At 40.2% G+C, this 18,025-nt stretch overlaps 1 long non-coding RNA gene across 1 annotated transcript; it reads left to right on the top strand.

Annotated features, from left to right (window-relative positions):
• Nucleotides 1-11,266: 11,266 nt before the first annotated feature.
• Nucleotides 11,267-16,715, top strand: LOC121927797. The gene is made up of 3 exons (XR_006103341.1): nt 11,267-11,359; nt 14,726-14,893; nt 16,077-16,715. It is a non-coding gene; the product is annotated as an uncharacterized LOC121927797 (long non-coding RNA).
• Nucleotides 16,716-18,025: the final 1,310 nt, after the last annotated feature.

The following is an 18,025-nucleotide window of genomic DNA, read 5'->3' as shown; positions in this document are numbered from 1 at the left end:
TTTTTGCTGACGATGCTGCCCTTGTTGCCCATACGGAAGCAGCTCTGCAGCACCTCACATCTTGTTTTGCAACAGCTGCATAGCTCTTTGGGCTGGAAGTCAGTCTGAAGAAAACGGAAATTCTCTACCAGCCGGCACCACAGGAAGAACACTACCATCCCCACATCACTGTAGGCACATTTGTGCTTAAGTCCGTCCAGCAGTTCACCTACCTGGGAAGCATCATCTCCTCAGATGCCAAGATTGATAAAGAGATCAATCACAGACTGGCAAAGGCATATAGTGCATTCGGAAGGCTTCACAAAAGAGTCTGGAGTAACAAACACTTGAGGCGAAGCACAAAAATCAGTGTGTATAGAGCCATTGTACTGTCTATTCTCCTCTATGGGTCTGAAACATGGGTCACCTATCGCCAACACCTATGACTCCTTGAACGCTTTCATCAGCGCTGTTTACGCACAATTCTAAATATACACTGGACTGACTATGTGACAAATGTTGCTGTCCTTGAGCAAACAGGAATCACCAGCATTGAGGCCATGCTATTGAGGACGCAGCTATTGAGGGGCAGGACATGTTTCCAGGATGAAGGACCATTGCCTCCCCAAAATAGTATTCTACGGTGAACTCGCCACGGGTCAGCGTAAGAGGGGCACCCCAAAGAAGAGATACAAGGACTCCCTGAAACAACATATCACGCTTGGCCAGATAGATCACCAACAATGGTCCTCCCTGGCCCCGCATCGGGAGGCATGGAGATGCACTATCCATGACGCTGCAGCCTTCTTCGAAAGCTCATGCCGAACGAGCCTCAAAGAGAAACGACAACGCAGAAAGAACCACAACCTGGAAACATCACCCAAGGAGACTTTCTGCTGTGCTTTCTGCAACCGGACCTGTTTATCCCAAATTGGCCTTTTTAGTCAACGCACTTGTACAAAGCGCGGGATGAGTCCTTCCTGAATTTTCGTTCGCGAAGCAAAGCCATATATATATATATATATATATATATATAGTGCTCTATAGTTGATCACAAGTATTTAATGTTTGGAAAAACTCATTGTTGATTTTTCTTGCTCTTTTATGTTAAGTGTGAAAACATACTAGAATGCTGAGAAAGGTACAGGAATAATTCCTACCTTCAGCTGTTATGGCATGTTTGTGTGTGTGTAAGAGAGAAAAAATACATGTTCACAGCCCTCATTCTCTAGTTAATGTCCCTTGAAATAAATGGTGGCTGGTGTCACCCGTGCCAATGGATCAGTGAATCAGCTCTGGGTTGTAACCTAACTTTAAATTTCAGAATCAAGCCCACAATGGATTCATTGCTCAAGTACCATACTAGAATTGGATATCCTTTGTTTAATTTCATTTTGTTTAATGTGGAGGAATACTGTAAGCAGTTTCTTTAAGCTGCACTGCATGCTAAAGCAGATTCCCTTTGCTGTCATCTGATGTACATGCTTTCATGACTTTAAAAATGCTAGAAAAAGTGAATCATTTTGTTGAGCCCATTGCTGTACTTTAGCCTGGTGTGTTTTTTTTCTAATGTTCATGCCAATGGGAGTTAAAATATTTCTTAAGATTATTATTATGTCCTTATCCCCATATAAAAATACACCAGTGTTCTACACTGGCTACAGTTACATCTATGTAACTAAGGCGGGCTACCGATCACCCCTTTGGGGCAGCCTGCACCTGCTCCTTTCCCTGATGGATCAGGGCCTGAGCTGCCACAGCAGCAGCCCTGGAGGCCCCAATCCGCTGCTTTTTCTGGCCTTGGGGAAGCGGCAAAAGGCCGCTTCCTCGTGGCCTGGAACGAGGTGTCCTTGGGGCTTCATGCCCCAAGGACACCCCAACAGTGGTGGGGAAAGGGAGAAAGGGGCCGCTTGACCCCTCTCTCTCTGTATCGCTGGCACGGCTGTTTAAAGGCCGCACCAGTGATACGCACGGTGGAAGGAACTCCTGGCACCGTTGAAAGGGCGCCACAAGCACCCTTCAGCAGCACCAAGTCATAACGGCCATGATGTACCATTTGGATGTGACGCAACCGTTACGTCAAAATGACGGCACCCATGTAGACAGGGTGCCGCCATTTTTACGTACTCAGTACTTACTAGGGTTAGGGAGCATCTAAAAAGGACGCTCCCGGCAACCTTAGCACGTACTGTGTACGTGCTTAATGGCCCATCTGGACAGGGCCTAAAGTTTAATTGGCATGACAGAATTAATGTAGTTTCACCACTTTAACTGCCATGGCTCAATGCTATTGAATTCTGGGATTTGTAGAATTGTGAGATATTTAGCCTTCTTTGTCAGAGAGGTCTGGTGGCACAACAAACTACAAATGCCATGCACTATCCTGTAGTCTGTTTTACCTCTCCTTACTTTTAAACATGAAGTCACATATAAATAATCAGCAAAAAGAAAGCTTAAAGTAGACTCCATTTGATGTCCACCCAAAACAAACAACACAAACAGCTTTATTTATATACCACTTCATACTGAACTAGGAGTGTTTAAGCCATTTACAGCTGTAAGTTAATTGCACCTACACCAAAGTAACATAACTCCAACTGCTTGACTGCTAGCTACAAATTCAGCATATCATATTCTGACATATCCCTCAAAATATTAACCTGACCTGCTACATTCGCTCTCATCTAGCAAAAGTGTGCGACTTATTTTTTTTTTCTGAGCATGATACATAGATTGAAAGCACATGGAAATTTGTATCCATGTTAAAGGGCCTTACTGAATTGGTTTTAGACTGCAGAAACATTATTGACTGCATTCTTTACAGATGGCTTGAACTATTGAGTGGTCATGTCCCACTGCTGGCAGCTATGATGATGATTGATTTTCCAATCATAATAAAGTTATCAGGCCTGCGAAGCATTACAAATCAAATTAACATGACATCTGCACTCAAAATAGGCACAAAAGGTTAATTTTGGAGCCATAAATTGCGGAGCCTAACCAATTGCCTAAACAAAAGCGTGATAATAGCCAGTGTCATCTCTTAAAATCTGTTTTATAGCAAATTTCTGCAGTGGTGTTGGAAATACAGTGCTAATGACTTAATTGCACACCTTCTTGATGTATTTAGTCAGAAGTTGGCTCAGCAATTCTGTAAAGGCACTTTATAAAAATTGCCACTGGTAAGGCATAAACACTTCATCACAAACTGTACTTGCAGATATTCTAGACTTCTTCCAGAGTGAGAGAAATAAAGTGCTGTCTTAACAACAATAAGTGTTCTTGAGCTATGGCTTCAGTGATTGAAGTTAATCTTGAAGGTAATAAACTGTTGCAAATATTCTTGCTGAAATAGAGAAGGCATGGAAATGGAGACATTTTGAAAGCAACAGAACACAAATGTACTGCCACAGAAGCTTATGGTTTGATGGTCAGAGAGCACAATATGTGCAGAGAATATAAAATTAATGTGAGATAGTTCAACAGGTTACTCACCTGCTGACATATGAGTATATGAAATTGCCTTACAGTCATTGATCCATGGAACTCAGTACTAGCCCTGGCAACAGTTCTCTGGAAGCTCAGCAAGATCTTTGTTACCCCTGCCACAGTCCTATTACGTCTGGAAATTCCTTTGCAGATTGAAAAACCTGAGACTGAATATGAAATATTTGTTAGCTAAGCATGTACTGCAATGTACTGCAAAGCTCTTATTGTTGTTGCCTAGAAATCTGTACTGTAGTTACAGATTTGTAAGCTAGAGTTATAGTTTCGTAACTGCTCTATATTCAGTAACATTATATTGTCATTATCATGACACTATTGCTGTGATCTTTACATCCAGTGACTGGATCAGGAAAAGGAGGTCTGCTCAGCTGCCAATCGGGGTACAAGAAGAATGGCATTGCCAGCCAACCCTATGGGCATGCTGGAACAATCAGAAGTAGAACTCCATTGCAATGCTTTGCCACAGCTTCATTTGTTGTCAGAAGACAGCTGAAAATGTCATCCTCTTTGAACCCTGATCAGCAATTGAAGAGATCTCCTTCAATTGGTCCGGCAACTTGATGTTAACATGGGTTTAGGGTGTTGGGCTACTACCCCTTGTTTTTCTACTGTGACCACTGCTAGTACTACACTGATATGTGGTCCTGGGAGTGGGTGGGCTGTAGCACTTTCTATGTTAGATTGCAACTCTGGAGATTTGGGTTCAATTCCCTACTCTTCCATGAACACCCATTGGGTGACTTTAGGCAAATCACAGCCTCTTAGCCTCAGAGGAAGGTCATAGCAATTCTGTTCTGAACAAACTTTGCCATGAAAAATCCATGTTAGATTTGCCTTAGGATCAGAAATAACTCAAGGGTACACCACCAGCAAAACAACAAACAATTTCAGTCTTTCCTAACCATACACACACACACACACACACACTATATATATATTGCATTTCCCAATGGTTGTGTATCAAAGGACTGCTGAAGACATTGCTGTTTCCTTTACACAGCTAAGGATGGTTACTTTTGTTGACTACTCCAATCCGCCAGTATTTTGTCATTCAAAACGGGATCTTTTCCACTGCATTTGCACCAGCTATGCCTGTTTTCAGTTAATGTCTTAGAAAAAGGAAGACTTAAGGAGCTCTGGTAGTGCAGTGGCTAAATGCTGGTACTGCAGCTACAACGTTGTGAGTTCGGTCCCAGAGGGCTTCAGGTTGACTCAGCCTTCCATCATTTCAAAGGTTGGTAAAATGAATACAGTATTCACAAAGCAAAGCAGCGATTAATGCCAACCCAACTCCTTTTATACTAACAGATTATCAATCACTGTTACATTTTCTTGAAAAAGTCCTGCATCAATGACATATGTGAAGGACTTTTTCAAGAAATTGTAACAGTGATTGGTGGCATTGTAATACCACAATACAAAAAAAAATGTTTTTTGAAATGTATATTGGAGTTTGCAAGATATGTTATTAGCATACAAGGAGTTGGGTTGGCATTAATTGCTGCTTTGTTTTTCATATATTGCTATTGAGGTGGATGTAGACTTTGTGGCAAAATGAGTACCCAGCTTGATGGGGGCAATAGGCTTACAGATTGTAAACTGCTTAGAGAGTGTTTAGTTCACTAATAAATGGCATAGAAATGTAAATACTATTACTATGAACAATGGTGAGCACTGACATATTTTACAATTAGCAAGGCCAGTGGGTTGTTTCCCACTTCACCAGCAATCATTTTGTGTAAAAAATTATCCTGAGGACTCATTTTCTACTCATAGATGGGCAACTGTGTGAGGGTAGGTGGGTATTGCTATAGAGGGACTGATCTAGTTTTGTTGACAACCTATGCCAACTGACATTTCTTAAAGTATCCATTTCCCAATTTCTTTTGTAGCCCAAACCTACAGAAAGGGCACTTGATGAACTCTTTGGCTTGATGGGAGGAAATGTTTGTATTCCTTACTTGCAGAAGATCAACCCATGTTGGCAGTGCTTAACTGAAACAAATGGTGTCCTCTTCACACTTATATGTTGGCCTGTTATCTCTTTTCTAAACCATGTTTAGTTTGAAAAATCAAATACCCACAACAAGGAAACAGAATACATTGACTTTCTTCTTGGTATTTCCCAGTGGTTCAATCACTCAAGCAAAATGTGAATACTTAGTCATTAGGGGGCATCTTTTCTATCTTTATGTCAAAATGAGATACATAATGCTACAGGGAACTGCCTCAATCCCCACTATTGCAGAGGATAATGACATTGATAGAGTACCCTGGAAAGATGATCTGAAAGGAAGGGAGCCTTTCTCTAGTACTACAAGGGAAAGACGCCACAAGCAAATCCTTTTTCAAAGGAAGAGAGAGAAAAGGGAAATAGATTCCTATCTATAGACAAGAGGTAAAATATAAAATCATGTTTCATTTCAGAAAACCAAAATGACAAAAAGAATAGTTTAATATCTGAAGAATCACTACAATGGAATATAAAGCTGCTATAAAAGACAAACAGGTAGCTTTCATCATTCCATTCAAATTATTTTATGTGATAGCTTTCTGATTGCCCATTTGCTTAAACTGCAGATGGCAAAACACCGAGCTAGAGTGTTAAGGGGAAAGTGTCTAATGTCTAATCTATTTCCATATCACAATTTCTTTAGAGACAGGTACCTCAGCAATCAAAGCTCCATGCAGTTCAGGACCAGCTTATTTGAAGCGCAAGTTATTTATGAGCCTATTAGAGTTCTAAGATTGTCCAGAGAGGCCCTTCTCTCTTTCTCATCACCTCCTCAGGCTCATTTGATGGGATCAAGGGAGAGGGCCTTCTTGGTGGCTGCTCCTAGACTTTGGAACTCCTTTCTTAGGGAGGCCAGGATGGCCCCATCCTTGCTCTCCTTTTGGCATCAGGTGTTTGCAAGCTGATGCAGGTGGTTTCTATGATTCAAATTTTAAGGTTTGTATATAATTTTTTTAATATATCTTAATATTATAATGAGTAATATTTTTAACTTTATAAATTGCTTAATTGTTTTGTAAACTTCATATTTATACTTTTTAACACATTTGTACTTTATTTTTTTTTATTGTTTTGCATATGTTAGCTGCCTGAGTCTCTATATCAGGAGAAAAGCAGAATAGAAATAAAATAAATACTTGCAAATTAAGTTTGGCTGGTTTAATGGATCTGCAACTGCTCTATATTCACCTAGCATTTTTGCCATGATTGTTAATGCCCCCTGAATACCACCTTACACCAGAGAGCCTTTCTGAGTAAGGAAAATTCATTCTGCTGGTGAAGCATGCAAGAGAATGAGGTTTACAAACCCTTTCATCAGTGATCAAGGCTGCAACAATCAGAAGCACAATTCCTCATCTCAGTGTAGATCACTGCCAGGAAGTAGGTTTTGGAAATGATATCCTGCTGTGCCCCAGTCACCAGCAAGAAAGACTTCCATTCTTCAGAACAGCTGCTGGTAATCAGGCAGAAAAACAAGAAGAGAAGTGAAAAATATATTCTCAGGTTTGACCCTGAGTTACCAGATTTCCAGCCCGAATCTATGAATCTGGTCTGATTCCCTTTGTGCCCCCTTTCTACCAGATGTCTTTGTATATGTTCTTCTTGCTCAGTGTTGTACTCACCATAGTCACTATAGCTGTTGAACAGAGGGAAAGTATATAGCAGGAATATGGAGGCTCAAGTGGTTAAGACACTGACTCTGTTGATTGCAAGATTGGCAGTTTGAGGCCCAGGTGCTGCATGATAGGGTGAGCTCCTACCACTACTCCCAGCTTCTACCAACCTACCAGTTCGAAAGCATGAAAATGCAAGTAGATAAATAGGTACCACTCTGGTGGGAAGGTAAACAGCGTTCTGTGAAATCATGTTAGCCACATGATCACAAAGTAGTCTCTGATAACACTGGCTCTTCAGCTTATTAATGAAGATGTGCACCACCCTCTATGGTTGGACTGTCGGACACGACTTGATAACCTTGTCAATGGGGAATACCATTACCTTTAAGTTTTACACTTATGCATATGTGTGTGGAAGATATGAAAAGTGTGTGTGCACAGTAATTAATGATCAATGCCCATCTGCTGTGCAGCTGTGAGAAAAAGTGTCGATGGTTGAGACCATCTGGACATAAATGACAATCACAGCAGGAAGTATGGTGGAGTAAATGTAGCCAATAATAATCTCATGGGTCGTCTGCAGTTCCAGAGAAATCCAAAGTGTCCTGGCCAGGTAATGAGTTTCACCCTGGAATTTCCCTGGGCAAAAATTTGCTCATCTTCTGTTTAATTCAGTTGAAGCCAACGGAATTAAATCCAAGTACTTTGGCCTAACTGGGAATATTCCATTGCTGGAGGGTAACAATAGATTTAAACTGTGTAATACTCTCATTATGTTCCATTAAAATGCAGTTAATAGACTGTCTGTAGTATTAACTGTCCCTGAGGTCCAGAGAATAAAATAGATAAATTTGTGTGTGTGTGCGCGCGCGCGCGCGGGCGCATGCGCATACATGCACAAGTGTGTGTGTGTGTGTGTGTATGAGAGAGAGAGAGAGAGAGAGAGAGAGAGAGATCTACTTCAATATATGGTTAGGTTCCTGTGCTTTTAGTAGGGATGGAAATCATTACTATCTCATCCTTGCATGCAAAGATGAATAATTCTGCAGTTTTCTCCTTGCTGGCACCACAAATATTTATGAAACAGGTTCTGCCTGTTGTTCACAAATCTCAAAGTATTTTGGAGAATACATCTGTGTGTATTTTTCCAAGAGAGTTATAGAAAATAAATAAACAATTAAATAAACAAACCACAATCTTGGTGAACCCTCTCACATTGTTTCCAAAAACACACATGATTGGGTGGGGGAGTTCATATTTGGAGGACAAACTCCACCAATTTAACCATTAAAATATGTCTGTTTCTGCAAATAATGTTTTGTTTTTGCATGAAAAATCTTTCTTTTCTTTTAAACTTTCATGGTTTTCATGTACTTCCATGCAAAATAATTTCTTGAAACACTTTGGGATGTGCAAGTGCTGGAGGAAAATTCATCAAAGTTCTCACCACTTTGTTCTTCTTTTCAAATGTGTCAGGAGACCTCCCCCTTTTTTTTCATTTTCTTTTTTCGTTTGAGGAAGGGGGCTGAGAAAAAATACACTGACAACAGCAAATAGTCTTTCCCAATAGGCTTGCTTTCTAGAAGCTACAGTGATGCTTATATGTTGGAAGGGGGAGACCTTACACACTCCCTGTGTTCCCCTGACTGTGAGAGGGGAAGATTCCTGTTCTAAGGGACAGAGTTTTCTCATCAGTGAAGAAGCTGGCATAGTTAACAGTAGACACGTTTGGGTTATGCTGTCTCATCTTTGCCTTGCCTGGCTTTCTCAGAGGCACTCCTAGAGGAGTACAAGAACTCAAGCAAAGAAAAAGAGGCTTGCTATATTCATTTATAAATAGTTTCAAGCAATTTAGGACACAAGTCTATAGTGATGGTTGCAATCCACAATGCATGTAAAATAGTATGTATATTAAAAACAAAACTATTCCCTTCACCAGTCTTCTGGAAATGCAACCCACTATATTGCCTCTCCATTTAAGTCATATAGGCATTTGACTCCCAAGGAATATAGCTCCCATTATAATTTTGACTTACCCCTCATTTCAGTGAGTTAGAGAGGTGGAAAGCCATTCATTACCAAATCATGAAAATCCATTTTAACAGCCCTTCCAAGTGTGCATGTGAAGAAAAGAAAGAATTCTCAGAAAGGTTCAACATGCAAGAAGTATTTTGTTATGCTAAACACCACCCTGCCTGCTGTGCAGGTCTGCCACTTCACATTACTGAGAAAGCAGTAATTCACATTAAATGACTTCAGCCAAAAGCTATATGAGTGGAACAGTACATACAGTATGACTGTTTGGAACCTACAGGTCCTGCTTTTTATGTCACCATAATAATCCCATTTATCCAGAATTTCAGACGTTATTATTTTCTTCCTTCCTTCCTTTTCTTTTCTTTTCTTTCTTTCTACTAGAAATAGAACCTCACAATAGAAAGTCTCGTGATTGTTTTATTTCAAACACAACCTCTTCTCCCCTCTTCATACCTTTTTGGATCCACCACAATACTGGTCCACATTATCTTCCATAGTGAAACTCTAAAAATATTAAGTCAGTCAGTCTACCAGGTATCACTAACTGAAATTTTAGACAGTCAGTGGTTCAGAATCTATCCAAGAATCTGGAAATAAGTGATCTATCAACACATAATGTGATGTGTTCCAAATAGTGTCACTTTCCTCTGGAAAGGTGGTATATAAATAAAATTATTATTATTTTGTAGCTGTGCTATTATGATCCCATCTATGTATGGCAATTTCTTTGACGAATTCATTCAAAGACTCAGTCTGTCCATTTGTGAATTCCAGAGCATCCATCACCTGTGGAACCACAGTTATCTTTTAGCAGAGGTACTGAATCTCAATTTTTAGGTCATTATTTCATAATCTTTTCGTTCTTTGTCTTCAGTCCCCTAGTACTTGGAATTATGATTTACTTATGATTATGATGAAGATGATGGTCCAGTGAAAACTGCCACTAGGAAGTAGTGCAAATTCCTTTCAAGAATCAGACCACAGTTTAGATGAAGGTTGCATCTGCACTGCGGAAATAATCCAGCTTGACACCCTTTTAACTGTCATGGGTCAGAGATATGAAATTTTGGGAACTGTGGTTTTATGAGACATTTAGCCTTCTCTGTCAGAGATCTATTGTACCACAACAAACTACAGTTCCCAGAAATCCATACCATTGATCCATGATAGTTAAAGCGGTGTCAAACTGAAATATTTCTGCAGTGTGGATGCAACCCAGAGCTCAGAGCAGATCCAGTGTACCTCTACCATGGAAATCTTTAGCCACCACCAGTCCTTTGGCCCTGATAGATAGATTGAGAATCTTTTGTTTCCTCCATACTTTCTATGTATATGTGGAAGGAGATGTTTTCCAACCCAGTCTTCTCCAAACTGGTACCCTCTTTGGTGTGTTTGATTACATACGGCTGAAGAGGGTGGAAGTTATAGTCTAACATATCTGAAGCATATCAGGCTGAGTCTAATGTAACCTAGTAGCAGAGTCCATCACCCTCCTTCTTGGCACTACTACATGATACTGTTTTAACTGAAGATTCTCACAGAGAACCTGGCAATGTTATGCACCACTCAGTTATGCGCAGAGAATTTTAGTATAAGTCATGTTTTACTCTGGCAAAAGTTTTAATTTGATAAAATATGTTATATGCTTGTTAATGACTTGTTGATCAAGCTATGCCTTTGAGATGGGGTAGATTTAGAAAAAAGTGAATGGATGAATGAATGCTGAATTTCTAAAACACAAACTGGACGATATCAAGACATTAGACTCCCAGTCTCTTAATCAAGCCACTGAGGCATGCATGATGAACAAGGGTGGAGGTTAAAGCTTTGACAGATTTTCCAGGAAGCTGGGTGTTTGCAGTTAATATTTATTTGTATATATTCCCATTTGGCCTAATCTGACTAAATGTGAAACTAAGTCAGGCTGAACAAGTCATAGAGGTAAGCATAGACAATTGAATTAATAGCTTCTGATCAAAACAAATGTAAGAAAAGGAAAAATAGGATGTGCATGCCTGCTTTCAATTTGAAAAATACAGCACTGTCATTCATTATTTATTCTGTAAAAAGGATTTAATATTAGGCTTCATCAGTAGTTTTGTGTCTCATGTTTCTCCAGTCAAAAGAATAGCAGGTTGCAAAACCTGGATTCATCCCTGCCTGCTACTTTGAAAAAATTCCAACAGGAAGAAGAGACAGCAATAAGGTAGATGGGAAATGACTTGACTCCATAAGGGGTACTGACATATGTTCAGTGGCTGGGAGAAAGAAGAAATATCGAAAGGAAGGAGGGAGGGAGGGAGGGAGGGAGGAGGGAGGGAGGAGCACTATACCACTTGAGAGACTAGTCGCCTCAAGGAAACTGTTTGTTGTTGTTGTTGTTGTTGTTGTTGCCTGCCCTCGAGTTGATCTGTGCATGAGACATCTTCAAAAACCCTGGACCTCCACTTCTCTGCTTAGTTTCTGTACATTCATTTCTATGATCTCCTTTATAGACTCCATCCATCTAGCATGCAGTGTTCCTCTCTTTCTACTTCCCTCCACCTTTCCTAGCATTATTTTTTTTCCCAGTTAGTTGTGCCTTCTCATGATGTATCCGAAATACGACAGCCTCAGTTTTGTCATCTTGGCTTCCAGAGAGATTTCTAGCTTGATCTGCCTTAGGACCCATTTATTTGTCTTTTTGGCTGTCCATGGGATCCTAAGTATTCTTCTCCAGCACCACATCTCAAATTAATTGATTTTCTTCCTGTCTTATTTCTTAACCATCCAGCTCTCACATCAGTACATGGCAATAGGAAATACAATGGCTTATATGATTCTACCTTTTGTGCTCAGTTGTATATCTAGTTCTTTCATAGCTGCCCTCTACATTCTAAATCTTCTTCTGATTTCCTGGCTGTAGTCCATGTTTCTATCAATGTCTGAGCCCAGGTATGAGAACTCATAGAATCATAGAATTGGAAGAGACCGCAAGGGCCATCCAGTCCAACCCCCTGCCATGCAGGAAATCACAATCAAAGCATTCCCGACAGATGGCCATCCAGCCTCTGCTTGAAGACCTCCAAGGAAGGAGACTCCACTACACTCCGAGGGAGTTTGTTCCACTGTCAAACAGCCCTTACTGTCAGGAAGTTCCTCCTAATGTTGAGGTGGAATCTCTTTTCCTGCAGTTTGCATCCATTGCTTTGGGTCCTAGTCTCTGGAGCAGCAGAAAACAAGCTTGCTCCCTCCTCAATATGACATCCCTTCAAATATTTAAACAGGGCTATCATATCACCTCTTAACCTTCTCTTCCCCAGGCTAAACATCCCCAGTTCCCTGAGTCGTACCGCATAGAGCATGGTTTCCAGACCTTTCACCATTTTAGTCGCCCTCCTTTGGACACGCTCCAGTTTCTCAATGTCCTTTTTGAATTGTGATGCCCAGAACTGGACACAATATTCCAGGTGGGGCCTGACCAGAGCAGAATATAGTGGCACTATGACTTCCCTTGATCTAGACACTATACTTTTATTGATGCAGCCTAAAATCGCATTGGCCTTGTTTTGAGTACAGATTTCTCATTAGGACTATCAGGTGTGTTGGCACTCCCATGTCTTTAAGGGCATTCCATAGCCTTTCATGAGCTATGTGGTCAAAGGCTTGCTATAGTTTATACAACACACACTGATTTTCTTTTGGAACTTCCTCATGTGCTCCATTATCCACTGTATGTTTGCGATGTGCCCCCTAGTGCCTCTTCCTTTCCTATGCCCTTCTTGGACCTCTGTGATTTCTCTCTCAATGTATGGTTGGAGTCTTATGTTGCAGAATTTTGAGCATGATTTTGCTTGTGTGGGAGATTAGTGCTATGATCCTATAGTTGCTGCAGTCTTTTGTATCTCCTTTTTTGTGGATGAGGATGTATACTGATCATTTCCAATCTGTTGGCCACTGTTTTGTTTTCCATATCTGTTGACACATGTTAGACAGCATTGTAGTTTACTCCACCAGCATGGATTGCAGGAGTTTAATTGGAATATCATCTGTTCCTGGTGATTTGATTTTTGCCATTTCCCTTATTGCAGCTTCTACCTCACTTTTTAGAATTTGGAATTCCTTTTCATATAGCTCTTCATTCCACACGTCATTCATTTTATCTATATATAACTCTTCTGTGTGAAAGAAACTCTACTCCTAGGTTAATAAGCTCATAATAAGCTTCAGAAATCATTCCATCTGACAGGAGCAAATTCAGAGTTTGGGACGTTACTTTTAAAAAGTAGTTAGTAATAGTATTGGTCCCAGACCCCAGAAGGCAGTGATCATTATAACTCCTTAAAAAAAAGAAAGAAAAGCTCATTGCTTTCCTGTTTCTTAAAAATAACTAAACTAGTTATTATTTATATTATATTATTATATAATATATATTATTTTCACCTTTAAATACTGAGTTCAATCATGGCTTAATATTGTTTACATTTCCCTCCTTGGCTTTGCTCACTTCATCTTTTGAATATCAAGTGTTATCTCAATTAAAATTTTAGCCATGTGCAGGGGCCCCAGATATAAGAGATATTATTTTTGTTTCCGTGTTACGGAAGCCAATACTTAAAAAAAAACCTCAGTTCTCTTCTGACTTAAAAAACCCTGGAAATCATGTTGACTTAACCCTGGCATCTTAGCAAATTGATGGAGGAATAAATGTACCTGGCAACCATCTCAAGATTCCCAAAGTAGTCCTAAAGAGGCCACACTGTGAGAACTATTGAATTAGAAGGATTGTTAGCAGAGAAATACAATAATTACTCTCTTACTGTATGCCCCACATAAATGCTATATTTCTAACTTCTGCAATGGAATCCATCATTTCTCCATTTAACCAGTTTCCTTTTATTGCAAAAGATAATAACATGTGGTAGAACAAGCTGCTAAGATGACTATTTTCCAATCTAAAAATCCAGACACTGTGTTATAGAAACTGTGGATAGATTTCACATTCATTCCCTGGTTCTTAATAGATTTCAAAGCAATAACTAGAAGTAATTGTCAAATTTATGGTCCAGAAAACAAGGCTGGGTATTCCAATTACAGGCAAACAATATAAACTATCTCTACATAAAACAGATACATATAGAATTTGATGCTTAAATACCAAAAATGATTAGTTCAACATGAGCAAGCAAGCAATGTACTGCCTAGTATGGATTTGAGATTCACATAGACACGCTTCAAAGATGGCTAACACCAGTGGCTGCTGAACTCACTCTGGTTTTTCTTCTGAACTTAAAGGACCTATTCAAGATGCTGTACCCTATCCACAATATAGCTCCAGTACCTTCATCAGCTTATAGTTACCAGCTGAAATTATGTTAGTAGCGGCTGACCAAGAACCTGCTGTCTGAGTTTGCTTTTCTTCTCCTCCCCCATAATCACCTTTCCTTTTATGTTGCTTTTTATTTTTTGGTTGGGAAGAATATTTTAGAAAAATATTTGTAAAATAATTGAAAAACATACCTTTTAAGTATTGAGAAACACTGATGAGAAAAATCCTCAACTAGCAATAAACTTTTGTCTTGTGTTACTACAGAGTATTCTGGGTTTTCCTGCAAAATCTGAAACAAAAGATGAGTTATTTTAAGATGGTTTTAGGGAGGGAAAAGGAAGATTTGGTGCAGAACTGGCCTTATGTTGTGAAGAGAATTTGCACTCAAATCAAGGATTTGGTCCTTTGCCATGAAGACAGGTTGTGGTGCAGGTATGTGGAAACTATTTCAATTGGAATGTATAGTTATGATTAATAATAAATGAATGAATAAATAAATAATCTAAAAACATTTTAGAATGCACATTTTCAGTGTTCCCTTACTGTATGATCTTCCTTGGCTGGACTGAAATATATGTCTATGAGGTCATTTTTAATGGATAAAGTGGCAAATGATATTGTACATAGTAGATATGATCAGGCCTGTTATTAATATTCAAGCTGCAGTTCTGGTAGCTTCCAAAAGTCAATCATAATGAATGATCCCAGTGGAAAGATCATGGGAGAGAAAATTTCTCATGTCTCCAATCATGGCTGTAAGGTTAATTAGCAGAATATGGAATACACAGAGGAAAGTGATCACATACAGACCTGCTCAATTAACCCATGCACCTAAAAGGAAACCTTGCGCATGGAGAATTCTAATGGTGGAGAAGTGGTATGGAGGGAGTAGCAAATAACCTGGTTGAAATATGATACTAGGGAGAAAGGTGGAGATTTGCAAAAGGAGGATGGCTATCATGCAGGGCTAGAGGCAGCATCACACCTTTTTAAAAACTGAAAAACAGATCATCATAGCTCTGGAAATATTCAAGGGATGCAGTCCTTGGCTAAAATAAGTCTCTCCAGTGCTGCTTGTTTTACTCCCTCAAATACTTTTTTTGGAATCAGAAATGACTGGAAGTGCAGACTTAGCAGTGGTAGTCTGGTCCACGGGAATCTATGAACAAAAGCCTTTGAGTGTCAGTGGGAAAGCAGAGGCAGGATGTGTTCCTGTTCTATCTTTAGCTAAAAATTTCAGACAATGTTGCCTGTTTCACAGAAGATATTCCCAGTGCCAACATAATCATTATATTCTTTCTGAGAAGCTGTCAGCTAAATAAACAAATAAATCCTATGGGGGGGGGGGTTGTGAGATTGTCTAATTGTGATTAAAAGGGGTTCCTCTGCATGAGAGGAGGAGCACAAGGCCTTTATGCTAGAATAGTAAGATTTTTTGGAACACTGTATCTTTCAAAGTAAGGCACACTTATCCTGGTCTCCAAAGCTGAAATATAGAAGATATCTATCACTGGGTCATTGTCATTGTATATAGCATTATGAAATATGAATTTTATTAGGTAAATTATATACCCAGATTCTTATATCTTTCTTCCCCTCCTTCTTGCTTTTCTAGGAAGTCTCAACTGTAATAGATGAGGTTTCTGTCATGAGAGATCTTATTTTTCTGCAACAGTTTGGACAGGCAGTCATTCAGTGTTGTTGTTGTTGTCACTGTCATTGTCATAGTAATAGTCTTCGTTTCCCTGAAAACTGCCACTCAAAGCAGCATACCTAAATTAAAACAAATACAGTTATAAGGACATGTAAAGACCCAAGTGTCCTGGACTGCGGCCAGCACACACAAACATACGCCAATAAGGATGGCTTAACAAGATAATTAGCTATGCAGCTGGAGGTAGTCCACAAACCTTGCAGGGAGTGAGAGAGAGCAAACCGAAAGCCAAAGCCGAAGTCAGGATAACAGGGATCATGATAGTCAGTCCAGTCCAAGGTTAGGTCAGCCAGAGGGTAGCAATAGTCCAGTCTGTTCCAAAGTCAAGAGTCATGGCAACAAGAAATCAAGATACAGGGAGCCAGTGCATGCAGCAATCACACCAAAGGATCATACAATTAACTCTGGCATTGAGTTTGTGTCTCCCAGGTGGTTAAGTAGGAAACTCTCTTCTCGGTGCCAGCTGAGACTTGTTTGCCAATTGTCTCTCAGCAATTCTCCTGGACCGACGCACGCAAGCACTCTCAGCCCTGCGTTGTATAAAGGAAGGCACCTCCAGGCTTGGCTCTTCCCCAGAGTCACCACTAGGCTGCTGAGCCTCAGGAGGAATCCCACCAGCACTAGGACCTGGTTGAGCCTCCTCCTCTGGGGCTGGGAGATCACAGCTGGGATCTGGCAGAGCAGGATTAGCACCTGGTGTAGCCTCAATTTCCCCTTGCACTAGAGGAGCTACAGTACATCCTTCTCCTCATCCTCTGAGTCCGACTCTTGGCTGGCCATGACAACAAGTAGAAAAAAGAAAAAAAAAACTGTTGTAGTACTTTTGCTTCCATTATTGGTTGCTTCACTCTAAGATTAGAATGAGGTGGCCAGTGTTTATCACAAGGATAGGTGCCTCATTCTTACCACATAGTGAAATGATATGCCATGACAGAGGATATGTCAGGTGTCTGAGCAGCACATTTAAACAGCCACCCAACATCAAAGCAGGGGGCTCTGGATCTTTCAGGAAGATCTGTCAACTGGTGAATTAATTATATCTGTGTTAAGGGTGTCATATCCGGTTCTGGTGCTGAACAGACCAGCTGTCATCCAATCTGCTTGTACAGTCCTCCCTCGGTTGTTGTGGTTTTATGCATGAGGGATGAATGGAGGGGGAAATAATGAGGTGCATGCTCCAGGTGCCCACACGCACTCTTGAAGCTGTGCACCTATATTCAAGCCAATGGGGCTTAAATATATCCTCTGTTTTTGTGTGTGTGTGGGGGGGGGGGGGTCCAGAATGGATCACTGCATAAACATAGGGTTGACTGTACTTGGGAGGGCTTTATTTGAACTGTGCTAACAAGGCTGAAGTGAAACAATGCATGAGAATAGTTGTGGCCATTTGTCTGTGTTGTGAGCTCCCAAAAATGAAAAATCTAAGTTTATTTTTAAATGTTTAATAAACTTCAGGATGTAAGGTCCCCTTTGATTGTTGTTGTTGTTATTGTGTGCCTTCAAATTATTTCTGACTTATGGTGACCCTAAGGTGAACCTATGATGCGATTTTCTTGGCAAGATTTGCTCAGAGGAGGTTTGGCATTTCCTTTGCCTGAGGCTGAGAGCATGTGACTTGCTCAAGATTACAAAGTGGGTTTCATGGGGAATTGAACTGTGATCTCCAGAGAAGTTGTTCAACACCCAAACCCCTCTGCCACACCAGCTCTCACCTGGACTTATATGGGGATATGGTTTTTTTTAATCCTTAGTGGAAAAAAGGTTCTCTCATATTGTCAACATACCTTTTTTAAACAGGAAAATTGGTGAAAAATTGTTCAGAATTGGGACTTTTTCCTGGAGATTTTTTT

The sequence above is a fragment of the Sceloporus undulatus genome, chromosome 4 (genome assembly GCF_019175285.1).
Source record: "Sceloporus undulatus isolate JIND9_A2432 ecotype Alabama chromosome 4, SceUnd_v1.1, whole genome shotgun sequence".
Lineage (NCBI taxonomy): Eukaryota > Metazoa > Chordata > Lepidosauria > Squamata > Phrynosomatidae > Sceloporus > Sceloporus undulatus.
This window is presented reverse-complemented; position numbering and strand designations above follow the sequence as displayed.